Here is a 23170-nt window from a genome sequence, read left to right on the forward strand (position 1 = left end):
AATAATTAGTAACTTTACAACTCAGTGATTTATTAGCATTTTGGTATATTTCCTTCAAATGTTTCTTTTTTTAATCTAGAGTTATTTTTAACATAATATATGATAATTTTCCATATCAACAATTTTTGAAGTCATAATTTTTGTTACATAGATGTAGTAATGTAAATATAGTTCTTACTATGAAACAGGCACTGTTTAAGAATTTTTCTAAGAATTATCAACTCATTGATTGCTACGTTTAGTTTATGTCTTACTTTTTTCTTCAAATTTTTCTGAATATACAGTTTTTTAAAGCATCACATAGTCAATCATGTCAATATTTTCTTTTGTAGTTTCATCTTTTGGAATCTTGCTTGGGTGATATTATCACTCCATAATTACCTAAAGTTTCATTCATATTTCCTTTTAAAATGGAAAATGAGCCTTCATTTTTTAGTGGTTTTTGAGTGATTGGGGGAGGTCACAGGATCCATGAGAATCTCTGGGAGTTACTTATCAGAAAAATGAACATGGTATGTGAACACAAAATTTTGCATACCATTTTAAAAGATTTGTAGGCCTCCCAAAGTCCATTCATAAACTACCTACAGACCCATGGAACCTAGAATAAAAACTCTTGTTTTAGATTTTTTTAAAAAATACATAATCAAGACGGAAATAGTCACGTAAGACACAGGATGATATGTATTCATGAATAGATTTGCTTTGTTTCATTTTACAATTTGCAACATGTGAAAAAGACGTAGAATGCTTTGTGTGTTGTATTTGGTATTCTAGAAAGGAAACCTGGTGCGATAGAAGAGGCAGGAGTCAGACAGCCTGGATCATCGAATTCTACCACTAGCTCAATGAGCTGGGAAAAAGTCCCTTGATTTCCCTTTGAGTCCGGTCTGATTCTGTAAAATGCATGTGTGTGTGTGTGTGTGTGTGTGTGTGTGTATGGTATGTGTTTATATGCGTGAGCATGTTTGATTGAGAGATTGAGGAGCAGAATTAACAATTTCTACGATTTTTCCAGCTTCTAAAAAATATATAAACCTGAAGTTATGCTATGTAATACAATACTATTTTCATTATCTTTTTATCAAGGTAAATTTTTCATACGCTGCAAAGCACAAATTTTAAGTGTAACATTCAATGAGCTTTGATTAAATTGTAAAGATAGATGCTAGTGAAATCAACATCACAGTCAAGATCTAACACATTTCCACCTCCCAGAAGGCTCCTGGCTCCTTCCAGTCAGAACTCCCATAGGAAGCATTGATCTGATTCTTATCACGAGAGGTCAGTTTTCCTTGTTCTGAACTTCAAATAAACTGAATCAAACAGCATGTATTCTGTGGCTTCTGTCTTTGTTCTTGCCACGTAAATTACACAATGTTTTTGAAGTTAACGCATGTTGTTGCATGAATCAGTAGTTTGTTCTTCTTTTTTTAACTGATGTGTAGTATTCCATTATATAAATATACCACAGTTTTGTTTTGTTTTGTTTTTAGCCCATTTGCAAATTAATAGACATTTGGATTGGTTCCAGTTTGGTGCTATGATGAATGAAGCTGCTAAAAAACTTCTTATATAAGTCCATCTGTGGACATCTGTTTTCATTGCTCTTGGGTAAATACTTAAGTGCAGAATTGCTGAGTCACAGAAGAGTCATATTTAACACTATGAGAATCTGCCAAATAATTTTCCAAAGTGGTTGTACAATTTTAAATTCTCACCAGCTTGTAGTAGAGTTCTAGCTGTTTCTTAGCCTTGCCAATAATTGATGTTGTAAAGCTTCTGGAATTTTAGCCGTTACCATGGAGTAATGTCGCACTGTAGTTATAATGTTCATTTCCCTGATGACTAAAGATACTGAACAATCTTTCAGATGCTTTTGCCCATTCATACATGATTTTTTTTCTGTGAGGTGACAGATGAAGGACTTTGTCCCTTTTTACTGGATGGAATTCTTTAAATAGTCCAGATTTGAGTCCTGAGTCAGGTATATGCATGACGATTATTTTCACCCAGACTGTTACTGTTTCATTTTGGTAACATTGACTTTTGGTGAGCAGAAGTATTTAGTTTTTATAAAGTCCAATTTGTAATTGATCTTTTCTGTTATGGTTAATGCTTTTTGTCTTTGCCAAGAATCTTTGCCTACTCAATTTAACAAACATATTATTTTATATTTTCTTCTAGAAAACAGATTTATTTTTTCTGATTAATGATGATCCATTTTGATTGAATTTGTGTGTAGTGTGAGGTAGAGTTTGAGTTTCATTTTATCCCCTGTATATTTATCCTATTGATCCAGTACAATTTGTTGAAAATATTTTCTTTCTCCATTGAATTTCAATTTAGCCATTGTCAAAAATCAATTGACTGCATATGTGAGGCTCTGTTTCTACACTATCCTGTCCCAAGGTTCTATTGTCTTATACCAACCACGCTGGCTTGGTTATTCCAGCTTTATTTTTAATTCAGGTAGTGTATGGTATGCCCTCCAACTTTGTTCTTTGATCTTATTAGTTTTAGAACCTTTTATAAATTCTTTAGGACTTTTTACATATAAAATCATGTCATTTATAACTAATGACATTTTAAATCTCTATGTCATTCCTTTCTTTTTCCCATCTTGTCATTCTGGCTTATTACTAGGAACTCCAGAACATTATCAAATACAAGTGATAAGAACAAACATTTTTGTCTTGTTCTTGATATTGGGGGAAAAGGATTTAATATCTCACCACTTAATATGATGTGATTTTTACATATGGCCATTATCAGATTGAGGAAATTCCCTTCTATTCCTATATTGCTGAAATGTATATCATGAATTGATGTTGCGTATTGCTTTTTCTACCCCTATTGGGACACCCAATATTTTTTTCCCTTTATTCTGTGAATGTGTTCAATTGCATTGAATGTTTTCTAGTGATTAGCTAACCTTAGATGTCTGACATAGATTCCACTGAACACGATGTATTGTCCTTTCTATATGTTGCTGGGATCAATTTGTTAATTTTTTGTTGAGGATTTTTGCCCCTATGTCTGTATTTTTTTAATGTTTTTTGTCATCAGGCTTTCTATATCAGAGTTGTGGTATCAGGGTTTTGGTATTAGGGTTATGGTAGCCTAGTAAAATGTGTTGGGAAATGTTCCCTCTTTTGTTTTCTGAAAGAATTGTATGATTTTGGTATTATTTTATCATTAAATGTTTAATAGAATTTATTAGCCATCTGGGGAAAATTTTTTATTATTAATTCCGTACTGGATTATTGAGATTTCCTATCTCATCTTTTTACAGTTTTAAATAGTGCTTTTTAAAGTATTTTTACATTTCACATAAGTTGTCAAATATATTGCCATAAATTGTTCATAATATTTTAATGTCCATAATATCTCTTGGCATATCCTAGTTTAATGTCCATAATACTGTCCAAAATAACTTACCACAGTCTACTTAATCAATATTTTAGTACTTTACATAAAATGTAAGAAATTTACAATAGTAAAATTCCATTTCCTTTCTCTCCTTTTCTTGTATTGTTGTTTTAAACTATTTTACATCTACACTTGTAATAAACTCAACAATGCAATGTCATTATTTTTTATTTAAATAGTCAATTGCCTTTTAAAGAAGTTAAGAGAAGAAACAAATGGTTTTATATATTTGCCCATGTAAGTATCACTTCTCACACCCTTCATTCCTTCCTATAGATCATGTAGCATTTTTTTCAGCCCAAAAGGCTTCCATTAGCATGTTTTTGGAGTATAGATTCTGAGCACAAATTTTCTCAACTTTTGTTTATCTGTAAATATGTTTGCTTTGCCTTTACTTTTGTGGCATGTTTTTACTGGATATATAAACCTGAATTATAATATTTTGTTTTTCTTTATGTAAGAGATGTCTCATCTTTGTTTTCTGTCCTCTATTGTTACTGATTTTTTTTAAATTTGTCTTTGATAATATATTTGATTATTTTTGAAATATATTTTTACTGAATATAGAAATCCAGATTGACAGGTGTATTAGTCTTCTATTGAGGCAGTAACAAATTACCACAAATTTAGTGGCTTAAAACAACACAAATATATGATCTCACTGTTTTGTAAGAAGTCTGACATGGGTCACACGGGGCTAAAATTAAGGGGTTTGCAGGACTGTGCTGTCTTCTGGAGCCACAAGAGAAGAATCTGTTTCCTTGACTTTTCCAGGTTCTAATACCCACCTGCGTTACTTGATTCTAAAGCCCACCTGCATTCCTTCATCTTCAAGCCAGTAACAGCAGGTAGAACTCCCATAGCACATCAACCTGACCGTTCCTCTGCCTCGCTCTTCCCCTTCTAAAGGCTTTTGTGATACATAGGGCCCACTCAAATAATCCAAGATAATCCTCTATTTTAAGGTGAGTTGATTATCAATCTTAATTCCATTTACTATCTCTATTTGTTTGCCATATAAACTAACATATTCGCAGGCTATGGGAATTAACCCATAAATATCTTTGGAGACCATTATCCTACTTACCACAATAATAATTTATCAAAGTGTACTGTTGTCTAATTTGACCAGGTTGAGTAAAGCATAGAAACTTTACGTTCATTTACATCCCTTTCCCCTCACCTTTTTATAATAAAAGTGTGCTAAATATCCTTTCTGTATACATTAAAATTAAATTAGACAGTGTTATAATTTTGCTTAAACCATCACACATAATTTAGAAAACTCATGAGGAAAAGAAATTTTATGGTGATAACCATATTTTTCTCCTTCCGTGTTCTTTCTTCTTTTCTGATAACCCACGATTCCTTCTACTGTGATTTCCTTTCTGTTTAGAGGACTTCTCTTTGGGTTCTTTTGGGATAAGTCTGCTGATGACAAATTCTCTTAGTTTTCCTTCATCTGAGAACGTCTTTATTTCTCCTTCCTTTCCTGAAGAAAGTTACTTTCCCTGGATATTGAATTCTGGGTTGACAATTCTTTTTTTTCCCCAGCACTTGAAAAACATTGCACTCTCTGCCCATAAGCAGCCTGAGGTGATCCTGAAAATGATTTGCTACTCACTTGACCTAGCTGACTCCACAAAATCATATAAATCAAGAGAATCAAAGCTTCACGTTCACTTAGAGAACACCTGTGAAACTGCCCAGGCCGTCAGGGGAATGCATATATGAAAAGCCATCAAGTATCTGAAAGATGTCACTTTGTAGAACCAATGTGTGCCATTCTGTCCTTACAATGGCAGAGTTGGCAAGTATGCCCAAGCCAAACAGTGGGACTGGATTAGGGTCAGTGGCTCAAAAAGAGTGCTGAATTTTTGCTGCATGTGCTTAAAAATGCACCAAGTAATGCTGCACTTAAGAGTTCAGATGTAGATTCTCTGTTCATTGAGTACTTTCAAGTGAACAAAGCCTCCAAGATGTGCCACCATACTTACAGAACTCATGGTAGGATTGCCCCATGCTTGAACTCTCCCTGCCACATTGAGGTGATCCTTACTGAAAAAGAACATTTTTTCCTAAATCAGAAGAGAGATTAAACAGAAGAAAAAGATATTCCAGAAGAAACTGAAGAAACAAAAACTTACAGTCTGGGAACAAATGCAACCTAAAGTAAATGCAAATAAAAGTAAAAGCAAAAACAAAAAACAAGTAACAACAACAAAAACCCAGAAAAAACATTGTGCTTCTTCCTTCTGGCCTTCATTTCTTCATATGAGCAATCCACTCCTACTTGAATAGTTTTTTCCTATAGCTAAGGTGATCTTTCTCTCTGGCTGCTTTTAAGATTTTTCTTTCTCTGTAGTTTTCAGAAGATGGACTATGATGTGTCTTGATGTGGACTTCTTTGGTTATACTTTTGGGTTATGCTCAACTTCTTAAATCAGTGGGTTTATGGTTTTTGCCAAATTTGGGAAGTTTTCGTATAATTTTTCAGCCTCATCCTTTTGATCCTCTCCTTCTAGGACTCTGATATTATGAATTTTAGATTGTTTACAGTCTCACATGTTACTGAGACTGTTCTCTTTTTTTCCAGTCCATTAACTCTCTGATGTTCAGGATGTTCTATAATTCTATCTTAAAGTTCACTATTCTTTCTTCTGTCTTCCTCATTTGCTGTTAATCTCACACACTGAGTATTTTTTTAATTTCAGTTATTGTATTTTTCAGATATAAAATCTCTCTTTGGTTCTTACATCTTCTGTTTCTCTGTTGAAGTTTTCTATGTCTTTGTCTGAGACTTCCTGTATTTTCATTTGTTTCAAATGTGTTCTTATTTGTTCATTGAAGCATTTTTATGACGGCTGCTCTAAAATTTTTGCCAGATAATTCTAAAATCTATGTAATCTCTGAGTTGGTATATGTGGTAGACTAAATAATAGCCCCAAAAGATATGTACATCCTAACCCTAGGACCTGTGAATATTACTTTCTATGACAAAAAAAAGTCTTTCTAGATGTGATTAATTTAAGGATCTTGAGATGGAGAGATTCTCTCAGATTATCTGGGTAGGACCTAAATGCAATTACATATGTGCTTAAGAAAGAAGGACAGAGGGACATTTGGCCATGGAAGAGAAGAAGGCAATGTGACCACAGAAGCAGAGATGCACGTCATTACTGCCAAGAGGAGATGGAAATCCAGGTTCTCCAGTTGGCCTTCATTGACACTTGGGTGGGGAGAGAATTCTAGGACTGGGCAATGGTGGGAATTCAGACTATCCATTAGGCCTCCATTCACACCACCTGGAAGATGAGGGTTGCTTCATTACAGTTGTCTTCGTGGAGGCTCCATGGGGGGATGGCATTATTGCCACTAAATGGTGGTAACAGTCCTGACTCTCTACTAGGCCTCCCCTCTGACATCCCATTACTGTAAAGTAGTCTAGACAAAGGAAGCCTGAGGAAAAACCTTCTCTGAGTAGGGTCCATTCTATTTAGATCCTGAAAGAAGTCTTCAGGATTCATAAGTGACCAAAGATACAGAAACAATTTATTCCTCTTTATACTCATATTCTCTTCTTCATTGGAACCAGAAACTAGTGCAGTGCTTGGCTCTAAAGACTGCTGAATTTGCTAAATAAATGAGACATGACCTTTCATTTAAAAGAATCTAAAATAATGAGTGAATTTAATCAAGTGCTGGTTTTTTTCCTCCCCTCAAAATACATACTTGGTCATTTTTCACACTATTTGGCAAATGCTTAACTGCATTTTAAGGTGTAAATTAGCAATATCACCCTTTTTCCACAGAACATGTCAGGATAATATATAGCAACCTACTGTAACAGAAAGTGTACAGAATTAGTAGTTGGCAAACCCAGATTCTAGCTTGGATAGTATTTTCTGCAAAAACCAGCAGAAATATTTCTCACAGTAAGGCTATATTGCTGAATTTCCACACATTTGCTCTTAAAATTTCCAAGGATAATCAGGCCCAGGTGAGTTATTATTGCTAACTAAAATAAAATTAAGAATGTAATTTTTTACATTTACAATGAGAAATTACTTGCTCAAGTCCAGAATATTCTGTCTGCATGATCAGTGAGTTGTCTACATTAAGGCAAATTATCTTGGGTAAATAAGTTAGAATCAGTAGGTTTCTTGCTGAGCTCAAAATAAGGAGAATAAGATGAATGGAGGCTGGCCTGGTGGCGTAGTGGTTAAGTTTGTGTGCTCCACTTCAGCAGCCCAGAGTTCACAGGTTTGGATCCTGGGTGTGGACCCAGCACTACTCATCAAGCCACATTGTGGCAGGATCCAACATAAAATAGAGGAAGATTGGCATAGATGTTAGCTCAGCAACAGTCTTACTCAAGCAAAAAAAAAAGAGAGAGCGAGAAAGAGAAAGATTGGCAACAGATGGTAGCTCAGGGCCAATCTTCCTCACACACACAAAAAAAAGATGAATGGAATATATATCGACATTATATTAAGATAACTTCATCATTCCTCTCACAATCTGGATAGTCTTGCCACTCAGGATGAAACACTTAACTTTGTTCCCTAAAATCCTATGAATATGCTTCCTCACTAAGTGTGACCTTGTTGCCAAAATAATAACAGACCAACAACTAGGATTCCCACAAACATACATGTTGTTTATGTCTGATCTTTTCCCAAGTTCCCTGGCTGACAATCACATAATAACCACTTCTAATTGATGAGCGTTTTATGTAGATATCATAATTCACTTAAACAACTTATAGTCAACTTCTAATTGTCAAGGAGCTTCTATATCTTTTGGGATAATTTGCACATATGTGCTTTGACCCAATATGTTTTTATTCCAGTGATGACCCTAGAAGGGAGAGGGTTGGGAATGGCCCACTCTATAAGGAGGAGTTTTTTTTTTTTTTGTCACTGACACAGTTTAGAATTGTGGGGCTCATGGCAATAATAAAAAGTAGAATAAAATTTAGCTGTTTTTATAATTGTTTTTCAGTTCTTTACAGACAATACACTACACTCTTATTGCCTCACTCTGTGATGGCTGCTCCTATCACTCTGACCTTACTACACCACTGCCTGATTCTTCTATTATGATTACTATTTTAATTTCACCCTCTTTTCTGTCTTTTTTTGTTGTTGTTGAGGAAGATTGACCCTGAGATAACATCTGTGCCAATCCTCCTTCATTTCTTGTATGTGGGATGCCACCACAGCATGGCTTGACAGAGGAGCAGTGTGTAGGTCCGTGCTCAAGATCTGACCCTGTGAACCCCAAGCCACCAAAGCAGAGCACACAAACTCAACCACTGTGCCACCAGGCTGGCCCTCACTCTCTTTTCTTTATGAGAACTCTCCATATTTTACCATACTATTCATATGTAACTCTATCATCCAGGGTTCTGTCAGGAAAAGTGTAGTCACTTTATGCATTTGAGGTGTAAACAGTTTAACACAGAATTAGGGGCTTACACAACTAGAGGAAGAATTGACAGAGTCAGGGAAGTTACCACTGAAAGTCAGGTGAGCTGACACAAAGGTTCAGAGTCAATTGTCAAGATCACAGTCAGAAGACTAGAATTTGAGTGGAGGAGCTGAGGTTCAGAAGCGAGTCTGCAAAGCTGCATACGACTATGAAGTAAGAACTGACAGAGTGGTCTGTGAGGAAGGCCACATGACTGTCTGTTGAAGCCACTGTGTCTGACCCGCAGGACCTGCTGAGAAAATTGGCTCCAGTTCTTTCTGCTTCAACTCTCATACAAGTTCCTTTTGTTGATAAATTCAGACTCCTTTGTGGAAAAAAGGATTCTGGCAAATGTAGTTCACAGCCTTAGATCGGTGTGGTGGGGTGGTGCTGAGCTGACAGCAAGGTCCAGCACAATCATTTAAAATAAACTATGTACAAGCTACCCTCATATCTGTTTTCACTTATTCTTCTCTACGGTATTGGGTAAAAAATTCTTAAGGAGTGTGGCTAAGGGAAAAGGTCTTGTACAGTTTTAGATCCAATTCTACTGGGGTGTCTGTTTCTAGTTTCAAGGCTTTTATTGTTGAATTCATAGTTTTTCAGTTATGCACTTGTGTAAAGTTTCATCTATAATAATAAACATGATTGCTTTTTCCTCTTCCTCTTCATCTTTATCTCTTATTTCTTATCTATTACCGCTTAGCTCTCTCTCACCCTTAGCTCTGCCTCATCTATCCTTTATCCACCTTAGGTATACAATAGCCACAACTTGTCATGCTTTAGTTTATATGTTTCTCTGTATTCTTATAAAGAAATTTTAGGTCTAAGAATAACATATAATATCTACGTATAATATATGTGTGCATATAAATACAAGTGTTGTATATTTTCTATTTGTTTCATAGAAGTCTAATTATTTTATACTGTAGTTCTCTGCATCTTGCTTTCTTCCCTTAATTCTGCATCCAAGCCAGCTATTATTGATCAATATCACTCATTGTAATGACCTCAGTATTCCACAATATGAACAAAGTACAAAATATTCAAACACACTCTTATTACAAAATAGTTGCTTTTCTTTCTTCTTCTTTTTTTTTTTTTGCCACAACAGACAGTACAAAGACATCAACATCCAGATGCATGTGTTGCTAAATGTTAGTGTTTTCAATGTTTGCATTTCTAGGTATAGATTTCCAAGGAGGGCATTTTTAGAAATGTGTGCACTTAAAATTATGGTGGAAGTCACTAGGTGACTTTTAAATGCTGTAAAAATCCATTTTGCCCTATCTATGTTTGAGAATACCCCTTTTCCTACATCCTTACCAAAGTCAATGATATCTTTTCATTTTACCAATCAAATAAGCATAATGTAAATGTCAAAAAAGTTACTTTAATGACCCCTTTCCTTGATTACTAGGAAGGATAGGCCTTTTTCATGTATTTATTGGAAATTTGGATTTGCTCTTCTAATGGTTTTCTTTCCAAAATGTTTGCTTATTTCCTACTGAGTTATTTGAATTTAATACATTTGAAATTTATTTTGTATACGAAGTGTTTGGTGTTGAATTATGCTCCCACCCCCCATATTCATACATTCAAGTCTTAATACCCAGTACCACAGGATTGATCCTATCTGGGAACAAGGTTGTTGAAGATGTACTTAGTTAATATGAAGTCATATCAGAGTAGAGTAGGTCCATTATCCAATGATTTATGACCTTATAAAAGAATGCCATCTGAAGAGAAAGACTTGCACACAGTAAGAACGCCATGTGAACATGAAGACAGAGATCCACGTGCTGCATCTACAAGTCAAGGAACAGCAGAGATTGCCAGCAAACCACCAGAAGCTAGGCTAATACATGTAGTTAGACTGAAGTTGTACTTTACTTTAGATGGAGTTGTGCCAGACAGCTATTGAGCTAATTTCCTCCAATGAATAGAAATGCTACTTTTCTCATATGCTAAATTTTAAATTCATTATGCATATATTCTCAAGTATACACGTATAAATATATTAAATTCTAAATTCTCAAATTTACTGGAATCTATTTCTGTGCTCTCTATTCTATGTCACTGATATATTGTCTATATTCTAATATGAGTTAGTGGGATAGTCTTTTTCACAGCAAAGACTTCCTTGCATATTTTAAGAACGATGTAGTTTTTATATATTCTTGCTATTAACAGATTTTTAATATAATCATGTGTCATTTAAAATGATTTTGAACGACTAAAAAAGTCTCTGTTGAGATTGTATTTGGCATTGCATTTAGTTTATACACACGCGCACACACCTGTATATACAGATATATGTATGTATTTAAGATTCATATTTAACTCATATTCTTCATACTGTTTTATCCTTTTGATATAACTTGGACAGAGATAGGTGTCCTATTATTAACATGGTTGTTCTGACCATGTCCCTTCGTGACCCACTATTCCAAACACATACCAATGGCATTCTTGTCACTTTCTGCCCGAAGGCTTTCAGCCTTTATACAAGACTTAATAGTGCAAGGGTAGCTCTCAGGGCAGTGCCAGATGTGAGCTGGAGAAAAAGTGCCCCAGGCGTCCTATCCTTGTTGTGGACAACTCAGAGCTGTGTTCTACACTGCCTTCCAGCGTTCCCAGCAGGGATGCCCTCCAGTTGCCCAGAGCAACAATCGTTGATCACGCACCCTTTATTGGCTTTCTTACTTTTCCTATCTCACTTTCTCACTCCTCAATGGATCATCTCCCAACTACTTGCGCTCAAATTATTGTCTAAGAGTGTGTTTCTTGTTTAAACCAATCTGTCAGTTTCCATTTCTCCTTGTACTGCTCATAGTTTCTACTCTATAAAAGTTGTCTCTATGTTATATCTTCATTATAATTTAAGCCTTTAGCAACGTAAATTGTTATTCATTGTTTTCCTTACTGCTTTTTTATTTACCTCAAACCTTGTCAGTCATCTAGACTCTAGATTACATACCTTTCTTCCTACTTGCTTCTGTCTAGGATAATCAGGTCCACTTCTTAAAAATTTTCTGAACTGCTTTGTTTTTAGTGGGTGTGTTATATGTTACACTACTAGGTTTTCGTTAGCCAATCTGAAAATGCTTCAATTTGTTTGATAAAGTAAGCCTTTTGTGTTTTTGGCATGATTGATATGTTTGGCCTGAGTTATATCAAATAGTTTATATTCTACCTTTTCACAATATCATCTGTTTTAGTTTGTCTTTCTCATTTTTGGTTTATCTGTCTGTGGTTAGGAAGATTTTTCCCTTTCCCACCTCATCTTTAACAATTTTACTTAATCTTCAAAGCATTTAACCTTCACATACTCTACTGTCTCTCATACTTACTTGTCAGTGCCAGTTCTAATCAAGTATATTCAGTGCTCACCACCGTACTTATGCCAATGACTCTAATGACTTTGGTTATCTAAAGAACGTCCATTGGTAGATTCCATGAGAATAATATGCCCTGGGTTCTTGCTTGTTCATGATAGTTAGCCTTTGTCTTTAAAATTGAAGGTTATTTTGTCTCAATATAAAATACTTATCTCACATTATCTTTCCTTGAGTATCCTACACATATTAGTCCTTTGTCTTATAGCATAAAATATTGCTGTCAAAAAGCCTGATAGTAATATTTTTTTTTCTCCCTTGAAAGCAACTTGATCTTTTTTGCTGTAGGCCCAAGAGACTTTTTCTTCCATTTCCTTTAAAGTCCAAAAGTTTTACTAGAATAAGTCTCAGCATTAGCCATCCTGGCACGATTTTACCAGGAAGAAGATATAAGTTTGTCTTCATTTATTTCAGGAATTTTCTGAGAAATATTATAGAGGTCCAAATGCTCATTTATTCCTAGGTAAGTAACCAGGAAAAGTAGGTAGGTAGGTATTCAAGACCACAACAGTGAGGGAGAAAGCAGCCTGGCTCCTTGCCCAAGAACCTTTCAAGCACACAAGCTCAACACATCTCATTCATTTCCTCTACAAAGCCATTCTCTCTGGTCTTAACTTTTGTCTATCACTCAAGTAGTTCCTAAACTTCACACCAACTGTCACAAGATCAAGTTGAATCTCACAAAACCATGTTTATTTTCTCACTTATTAGTATTTCTTTCATTTACATTTTATTTTATTGCATTGAGTTTGGTTTGCAGTAGTGTCATTACCATGATGTCCATTAAATGATGGCTGTGAAAGCTGGACTCTCTGCTACACGTGCTCAAACTCCAGCTCAGTGTGTGGCTCATGCCACTATTGTGGTTGGCAGAACCTGTACATTTGGTACCTGTCTTCTCCTTATTTCATCTGTATCTTTGTATACCTTAAAAATTATTGTTCTCATACTGACAATGCTTCTATTTTTGCTATTGTAATGTATGGAACATTTCCAAACATATACATACCCGTACAATTAAACTAATAAAATCTCTACAAGTCTCTCAACAAATCCATCGTATATTTATTTATAAATTCAATTCCCTTTTTTCCATAATACAATTCAATACATTACACAAAACAGTAATATATAATGTTATACTTAAAGTCACTCCATTTCTATGAGCCTCAGTTTCCTCATATATAAAATAAGTTGGCTCTATATCCCAAAGGAGTTCGAGGATCTCCTCCTCTCCCCACCCAGAACAGAGGAGTGGGAGATATGGTGGATGAAGTCTCAGGAACTCCAAGGCTTGCCTTCCTTAACCAGGACAACTCTTGACTTCTTTCTTTTCTGGGGATTCTGGGAAAGATTTCACTTACACAAAATTTCTGAGGCTAAAAAAAAAGTGAAAACCACAGCAGAGTGATTATAACGATGATCTGTGATTTTAAAAATAAAGAAGAAGGTAAAAGGAATGAAAGAAGGAAGGAAGAAAAAGGGGAAAATTCTCTCGTGTTCTTGATTTTATAAACTAATCCTCAATGGTAGTAATTATTTTCTTAAGGATTATACATGATATCATTAATCTGGATAAGGAAAGGTTGCCAGTGAATGGTTTATTCAGTGTAATTCTTGACGTATGTTGTTTAGAGAGAAAATATATATGCACCCCTATGTTCATTGTAGCATTAATCAAATAGCCAAGACTCGGAAACAACTCAAGTGCTCATCAACAGATGAATGGATAAAGAAGATGTGGTATACGTATACAATGGAATACCATTCAGTCATAAAAAAACCCAAATTGTGGCATTTGCAGCAACATGGATGGACCTTGAGGCTACTATGCTGGGTGAAATAAGTCAGACAGAGAAAGACAAAATTGTATGATTTCACTCAGATGTGGAAGATAAACAAATACATAGATGAGGAGAACAGAAAAGATAGGTGGCTACTAGAGGGGAAGAGGGTTGGGGGAAGACAAAAGAGGTAAGGGGCACATATGTACCTTGATGGATGAAAACTAGAGTTTTGGTGGTGAACACAATGAAGTCTATGCAGAAGTTGAAATGTAATGAGGCACACATGGAATTTACACAATGTTATAAACTTCAATAAAATAATCCAGAAAAAAAGGAAAACAAAATGTGAAGGACTGATAATTAACTATTTGCACCAGTATAGTCACACACTTTTTTATGCTGGATCTCTTCTGATTGGTTAGGTACCCATGATTTGTTGAATATTTTGCTCATCATCTTTGAAACTTAGATATGGCTAGCAAAGAGCAGCACGGTAAAGACCTTTTTGTGAATCAGAAACAACCTGAGCATATCTTAGTTTACATTTTAACATTTCTGATAGGATCTGCCTGTACTTGGAAAATTATATACCTAAGTTTCAGTATGTAGCCTTGAGTCAGGAGATTAACTCATGACTCATGGAAAGGATGAACAGAAAACTCTTAAGAGGATACCACCTCTGTTTTAATCTTATCATAGATACAATGTTGTTAGATATTGAAGGAAAATCTATATATTTTCACCTATTTTTATCTATCTCCTATATTTAGGTGTATTTTTAGCTCAAAAATATATTTTAACCCGTTGAGCCATTGCTTGTCCAGAGGAACACATCTCAGTAGTTTGTAATTGCAAGTTAGATGCTTGGATGGGGAAATTAAGCCCGGTTTACTTCTGTTTTGTTGCTTGATTTTGCTTCACATAAATTTCTATTTCCCCTAAAGGAACACAAACAGGAGTATAAATACATAGCTTCTTTTGGTGCTGTGGTTTTTCAACAGGTATGGTACTTGACCCAGGAATGGACTTCAAAATTAACTCAAGACCTGAATCATTAACTTCAGCCTTCAAGCATATCAAGCTTTTAAGCATATCAGTCCAGTTACAGAGTCTACATTTTCAGAATTGAGCTCTGGTGGCCATTTTGAGAAGACTATTTGTCAGAGAAGACATTTTCCTATTGGGATTGGGATCTGGAAGGAATGTGGCTAAGATTTTGAGTGAGAAAGACTGTCATACATATTACTTTATAATGAAGAATAAATAAAACTTAAAGTGAATTGATTTGCTATCCAGAGTTGTCAAGATGTTCCTGGGATCAAAATAATGAATTAATGCGGCAGACACATGAGCCATTAGTACCCTACATAGATCATTCCATAGACTGCCCCTGTACTCATGATGGCACGAGCATCCTTATTCTATTACTGATTTGTTCTCCTTAGCTGAAGAATGGTCTACCTCCACCCTTTTCTGTGCCTAGGATTTTATACCCTGCCCACCTTTCAAATTCAAGCTCGAGTTTCATCTTCTTCGCAGCAACTTCCCTATTCTCCAAATAGTCCAGGGCATAGAGATCTCTCTATTTTCTTATTTACATAACACTTATAATCTACTCCAAACAATTTATACTTAAATTTAAAATTTATTTGTCTCTCTAGGCATTTCAGCTCCTCTCCTCCAGCTAAATACTAGCCTTTTTAGAGAATAGAAACTAGATTCCTCTTTGCTATTAAACTACAAGCCAGATGCTCAATGAATAGAGTTCATTAAATAGAAGAGAAAAAATAAGGTCAGAACTGAAATTCAAACATTTCTCTATCATATAAGCATACAGATTATTAAAATATATTAAGATCTCCATTCTAGTTGATAAAGAGCCACAGCCCCACCTCCCAACCCCACCCTCCATCCCCAAGTTCTCTCTCACCACCTTGAAATTCTCAGCCCATGAGTTACAGGCATAAAATGAGACACAAAGGGGGCTGCCCTCTCCCTGCCTCAGCCTCCTGGCCACTGTCTACTCTGATGGGTTGTACTTATCCTATAGGAATGAATTTTACCGCTGATTAACATTTTATGTAACTTGAATCCAGGAGATCGTTTTCCCTTCTGTAAAAGCCATTTCAAAATTTTCATTCTGAAAGTAAAAGACAATTATATAACTCTTTCCCAATATGAAAAACTTGTGGTTCTAATGAAAATCTCATACCATTTTCTAGCTTTTTTTTTAAAGATTGGCACCTGAGTTAACAACTGTTGCCAATCTTCTTTTTTTTTTTTTGCTTTTTCTCCCCAAATCCCCCCAGTACATAGTTGTATATTTTGGTTGTGGGTCCTTCCAGTTGTGGCATGTGGGATGCCGCCTCAGCATGGCCTGATGTGCAGTGCCATATCCGTACCCAGGATCCAAACGAGCAAAACCCTGGGCCAGCAAAGTGCAGTACGTGAACTTAGCCACTTGGACATGAGGCTGGCCCTCATTTTCTAGCTTTTAATAATTATTCCTTTTTAATAATAAGCATAGCAATTTTGCTTATTATGTTTAGATGAAGACACTGTTACTTTTAACACCAAATGACGTGAGTTTCTTTTTCTGTTTGCCAGAAATTAGTGTCAATTAAATGACTACATGCAAAGCCAAATTATACTACATGAATTATTGACTTACCATAATCTAGTATTGTGTTTGAATATTGGGTTCAGATATCTCTAAAATAACATATCATTGTATTAATTTATCTTACCTCCAATAATATGCCACTCCGCTTTTCAGTAACAGCAGTGAAAGTAGACCAAAGCAAATGTGAAAATACTTTTACAAGTAATTGATCTAGAAACAGGCAATCAGAAGTAATTGAAAGAATATTTTTTTCACTAACCGCATTCTATGAATGAAAGACAATAATACTGTTATGACCCAAATATTTAACCTAAAAGCTGTTCTCAATCATAATTCTCTCTTAAGATATCATGATATTTTATATTTGGAAGTTTTTTTCAATGTTTTGCAAGGGCAATTTCCTTGTGAAGATGGTATGAGGATTATGTGTTTTAAGGGAAACCTCCTAGAAAACAAAAATTTTAAACTGGGTTTTTTAGGAAAGCCAGCATTTTGAGAACTGAAATAAAGAGAAGAATGTTGTCTATGTGATGGATCAATATGAGTTAAGGTCAAACTCAGGAATAAACGCTATTTGTCCTTTGTCCTAATTAGGATGAGTGTCCCATAAGAAAAAACAAAAATAAATCATTTTTCTTCTCAACTCTCAGTCCCTAAGATCATTCATATTGCCTCTCTGGAATAAACATTCCATTCATGATACTCTGCCTGTACTACCATAATAACATCCACAGTAAAAACCAAGTTGTATCTTCTCAATGGAACCATAGAAACAATTGCTGGTCATTCAACATACAGCATCCTCTGAATAGGGATGAGAGATAACATGATTATTCCAGTGCAGACTTCTGTCATTTGGAGAGTTGCTTACCTCTTCTCTGATCTCCAGCTAAAGTAGGCTTAGATCGTTTGTTTGATATCCCCATGTAACAAGTAATTCTACATTCTCCAATCTTAAGGAGTTGTTCTTCCTATTTAATAATCTCCAACTTAGTATGGGCTTCAATTCTGAATTATTGAGGAAAATCGTTTATTGTGCTCTCCTTCAGTTTTTCTGAGAATCCCTAAAAAAATCATAAAACAGGATATTTGTAGTAGATATTCTCCAAAAATGGTCACTAAATACTCTGTCTTTGTATGAGCCCTCTGTTCCTCCCATGAATAGATGGAGTCTATTTCCCCTCCCCTTGAATATGAACTGACCATGTGATGTGCTTTGACCAGTAGAATGGGATGGAAGTAACGTGGTGTCACCTCTGGGTCTAGCCTTTAAGAGACCTTTAGCGTTTGTTTTCTTGGAACTCAGCCACTATGTTGTCAAAAAATCCAGACTATCCTGTTGCAAGGTGGGCTCACTTGGAGAGGTCCTGGAGGATGAATCACCATAGGGAAAGAGAGGCTATTCGAAGGAAAGCTGAGGCCTCAGCCAGCAGGCAGCCCCAAGACTCCAGAGTGTGAATGAGATCATCCTGACCTTCTGGCCCCACACATCTCCCTGCTTAGTGCAGCTACACAAGAGATCCCAGGGACATCTCCTGAAGCAGAAGAACCACCCAACCAACTTACAGAATCACAAGAAATGATAATTCATTAGTTTTAAGCTACTAAGTTTTGGAGAAGTTTGCTAGAGAGCCGACATGGTCTTTGAGATCACTTATGATCGAGTCTATTTACCTTATCTCTTCATAGGGAGTCACCTGTTTAATTTCTCTTGCCTAAGCTCCAACTTCTCCCCACCATATTGTAGACGCCAGCTTATTTCCCATGAAAAGGAATGAATATTATTGATTCTAAACTCATTCCTAGGAGCCTAGACTCTTACTTCATTTTTTTTTAAATTTGTTTGTTATCTTCCTTATTGTGGCAAAATACACAAAACGTACCATTTTAACCATTTTAAAGAGTATAATTCATTGACATGTAGAACACTCACAATTGAGTGCAACAATCACTATGATTTAGTTTGATAAATAAATGAAAGACAATAGGATATATTGGAGTATACAAAGAAGCCCTTTGGTTCAAAACTAATTCGGCCTGACCTTGTTTTTCCAAAAGTGCTTGACATGGCCTATTGAGCCTGCATTGTGCATCTGCTTTAAATATTTACTATGTACCAAAGACAAGACTGATGCCTTTAAAGATAGGGATGTAACTTCCCCCCATATCAGCATGTCTTTAACGATAAGCATGTACTGATTTGTGGCTGTTGTGAGAATACCCTTTGTACCCCCAGGTTAGGGTGGCCTGATTACATCCACAGCGATGCTCCAGCCTACCCTCTGCCTCTGCCTCAATGCTGTCTACAAATTCAATGCCACCTGACTCATATAGCAAGCTGCTATTTTCAGGAAGGAGATAGACTAATAAGAGTCCTTTTAACTATATATCTCCTGCATGTGAACTTGTTTCCAAGCCATATCCGGTGGTTTAAATTAAGTCCACTCTACTTTTTAAAAGCGAACTTTCTGTGAAAATTCAAGCACCAGTTTGTGCATAGGAATTTTTGAAACATACGTTAATTTTGAATAATGCAAACTCACACTATACTATTCAAGATGAAGCTTTACCATTTAAATTTCATGAAAGATTAAGGCAGCTGAAAAAGAAATGTGGATGGACTCAAAATAACAGTTTGCGTTTAGATGTTAGAAAACAGTAAGAGAAATGGTTTCACGTTCTTTTCATTTGCATATATATGCGGGTAAAGACAAGAGTAAAGAGCAAGACTCTGAACTCTGAAATGGCATTTCAATAAGACAATCTAGTGACAAACATTTTTTTTTCATAGATCAACCAATTTTCTTCTTCCAACATTTTTAGATAAAATATGACAAAGTTTACTTCCCCACTTCCTGCAATTTTAGGAGGAAAAAAGCTGTTTTGGAAAATGCCTATATGCAATCAATTAGGTCTTAGCTAGAAAATGAAATCATCATCTCTTTTCTATGTCAAATTCAATTATGCCTCCATTTTAAAAGTATTAGACAGTGGTATACACATTTCTCTTGAATTTAAATCCAACATCAAACCTTTAAAAGCTAATACAGTATGGTAACTTTAAAAATATAAACTCGTAAGTTGAGCATTAACTTAAAATATTTCATTTCAAATGCAAACAAATAAAATACAGCTGATACTGATAATACTCATCTGAGGTGCCACTTAACAGCTCTTTCGTTTTAAATATATTAGAATTGTAGAATCTTCAAGCTCTAAGATAATTTCTGAATAATTTCCAATATCCTTTCCTTCACCACTTCTCTCCTATTCCACTTTTCTAACTTCTGTCAAATGGCAAGACAGTCAGCAATAGAGGTTACCTTTGGTTACATAAATGTGAAAAATGTTTTTCAAGAATTCTTTCTAACAGTGATTGTGAGGTTGCCTTGAAAAGTAAATCTAAAATATTTCCCTCACATGAGATGGTTATTTTCCAATGGATTTATGCAATCCTGCTCTCAGAAGTATTACCATGTCACTTTTTTGTACAACACACTGTACAAAAAAACTGGCATTCTCCTTCTTAATCACTCTGTAGACATATTTAATGAGCATGTATTATGTGCAAAACTGTTAAATATAAAAGCAAGCTCTTAGTAAAAGGAAAAAATCATGTATAATTAAAGAGTATATCTGTTAGGTCATGTACTCAATTCTCAGACAGGTGCAATTTTACATCCTTATAAAGTGTAAAAACCCGTCAGCTAGCACACCATTTACCCAGCTATCTTTTCTATTGAAGGTACGATTTGAACTACTTTGATCAAATTTAGACGATGCAAGCTTTAAAAAAAACTAATGAAATTAAATGAAATAAAAGAACTTTTAGATTATTCTCCATATAATATGGAGATTTATTGAGTCACAGGCTGAGTAATCACTAAAAGTCACTAAATAGATTTAGGGAATAATGGTCTTATGAGAGAAATTACAGTGTTTCTTGTATTCCAAAAGTTTCACTTAAAATTCCCCATATACTTTAATTTTCTAGTCTCATTGCATGTAAAATTGCATGTCCTATCATCGCCACACACTTCAATTTAAGTGAATTTCTAGTTTCAAGAGTTCCTGCTGAAACATCTGCCACACTACCTAGCGATATTACTGCAGTGGTTTATATCCAGCTGAAAGCAAATGGTTAGCATCTGTCTTGGACACAGTGGAAAAACAAACAAAACCCCACCAAGATATATCTACATTATGATCAACTCTGACATATATGTAGATAGGCCAAGCCAGACTGCATAAGTCAGCATTTGAGTGTTGTTTCTCTTCACACTTCTTAATATGTCGTGAGTGGCAAGATATGCAGAGAATGTATAAAAATTAAGAAGAGAATAATCAAACTTGTGTTAAACCTGCAATCAAAGTCCTAAGTAGACATAAAAGCCTATACAACATTATAAGAGGTTTTTAATCAGTGCTTAAAAAAAGAAGAGTTGGTTGGTAGGCAGAAGCATTTGTCAAGTTTCCCCAGAGAAACAGAACCAATAGGGTACCTGTATATATGTCTGCATATTTATGTGTGAGTGTATATATATATATATATATATATATATATACAGAGAGAGAGAGAGATTATAAAAATTAGCTCATGCAATTACGGAGGCCTACAAATTCTATAATCTCTTGTCTGCAAACTGGAGAATCAGGAAAGTGGATGGTGTAATTGAATCTGAGTCTGAAGGCCTGAGAATCAAGAGTGCTGATGTCCAGAAGCAGGAGAAGATGGATGTTTCAGCTTAAACTGAGAGAATGAATTCACTCTTCTCCTCCTTGTCGTTCTATTCGGGTCCTCAACATATTCAATGATGCCCATCCACATTGGGAAAGGCAAACTGCTTTACTCAGTCTACCAATTCAAATACTAATCTCTTCCAGAAAGACCCTCACAGACACATCCAGAAATGATGCTTCACCAGCTATCTGGCCATCCCTTAGCCCAGTCAAGTTGACACATAAAATTAACCATCACATCAGGTTGTCAATCACTTATAAATAGATTACTGAGAACTCTCAGACTGCTGAATGCTCCTGTATGAGTATATTCTAAACAAAACAGAATATGACTGTGTCGTTTTCTGCCACAGTTGAAGCTCATTGATTCCTTTGTTCATCACTTCTTCAATTAAGAATGACTCTACCATGTTCCTTGAAGCAAACTGGGGAGTAATGACTGAGGTTCTTCTAAGGACCCTCTTACCAGTGGAGTAAACCAATTTTATTTTTGTCGTCAAAGGCACTTTTACTCTCTAGTGCATAGTCTTAAAAGATGGTTGCTATTAATTCCTTCCCTCCTTGACACATATGCTGTTCTACTCATCAAAAGCAGAGTCTACTTCCCCTTCCCTTTGAATCTGGGCTAGCCTTATAACTTGACTTTGTTAGTAGACCATAGTATAAGTGTTGCAATGCCACTTCCAGGCCTAAAGTTTAAGATGTCTGGAAGCTTCTACTCTCTCTCTAGAGAGAGCTCAATCACCACACTGCAAAGAAAATTCTATTGTACTACTAAACGAAAAGAGAACAGATGAAAAGAGATCCTAAGTGGAGAGGAAACGAGCTGCCAAACATGTCAGTAAAACCTTATTAGACCTGTTGATATAGACGCAAGGCAAATGTAGAGGATTGGGTAATTTCAGACAACTTTACATGAGGTAGAAGAACCACTCTGAATTCCAGAATAAAAAGCCTTGAGAAGTAATAATTAAAAGAATTTAAGCCAGTAAATTCTGCCTTGGTGTTTTTACATGGCCGTAAATAACTGAAACATACACCTAAGGCAGAGAAGCCTAGGTAGCCCAAGGTTTCCTCTCCATGCCTTGAATCAGGCTACATATGCTTTTAGTTCATGGAATGATTAAGAACAAGGATTTTGAGAAAATAAACACATATGCCAAGGCCCAGATGTGGATACAACAAACAATGAGAAGGCTGAGTTAAGGAAGCAGCCATTCTCACTCTAATATAATCCAATGACTGTCTCTGAGATTTGGATTAATTTATTAATTCCTTCTTTCTGTCCATGCTCCAGCAGATTTACTCAACACTTTTAAGTTATGCAAAAGGTCTCCTTCCTCAAAGGAACTACCAAATATTTCTCTCTAATGCCGTAGCTCACAAACATTTCCTAATCATGGCTCTCTGAGGGCTGTGACCATCTACAATCTTAAAAAATTCTCTCCAGCCAGAGATTTCTCTTGGGATTCTATTGCTTTCAGAAGTGCAGAAAAAGTTATATGCCAGTGAATGAATACTTCTCTCCCTGAAATGTCTTGTTGATACTATTATTAAAATATATTATGAGACAATGAAATATTAATGCTTCAAAAGTAGGTGAGATTGTTAAGCATCCCTTAAATTCAGGAAAGTCCATCAAAGATCTGAATCTTGTTAAAGGCTCCTGTTTTTCTTATGCCCCTGTGTATGAAGCAAGCCTTTTTAACATGAATAAC

At 35.5% G+C, this 23170-nt stretch overlaps 1 pseudogene; it reads left to right on the plus strand.

Moving 5' to 3' along the window:
• Positions 1 to 5040: 5040 nt before the first annotated feature.
• LOC124235219 (60S ribosomal protein L17-like) overlaps positions 5041 to 23170 on the plus strand; it is a 154884-nt pseudogene continuing 136754 nt past the window's right edge.

This window comes from Equus quagga, chromosome 2 (assembly GCF_021613505.1).
Source record: "Equus quagga isolate Etosha38 chromosome 2, UCLA_HA_Equagga_1.0, whole genome shotgun sequence".
Lineage (NCBI taxonomy): Eukaryota > Metazoa > Chordata > Mammalia > Perissodactyla > Equidae > Equus > Equus quagga.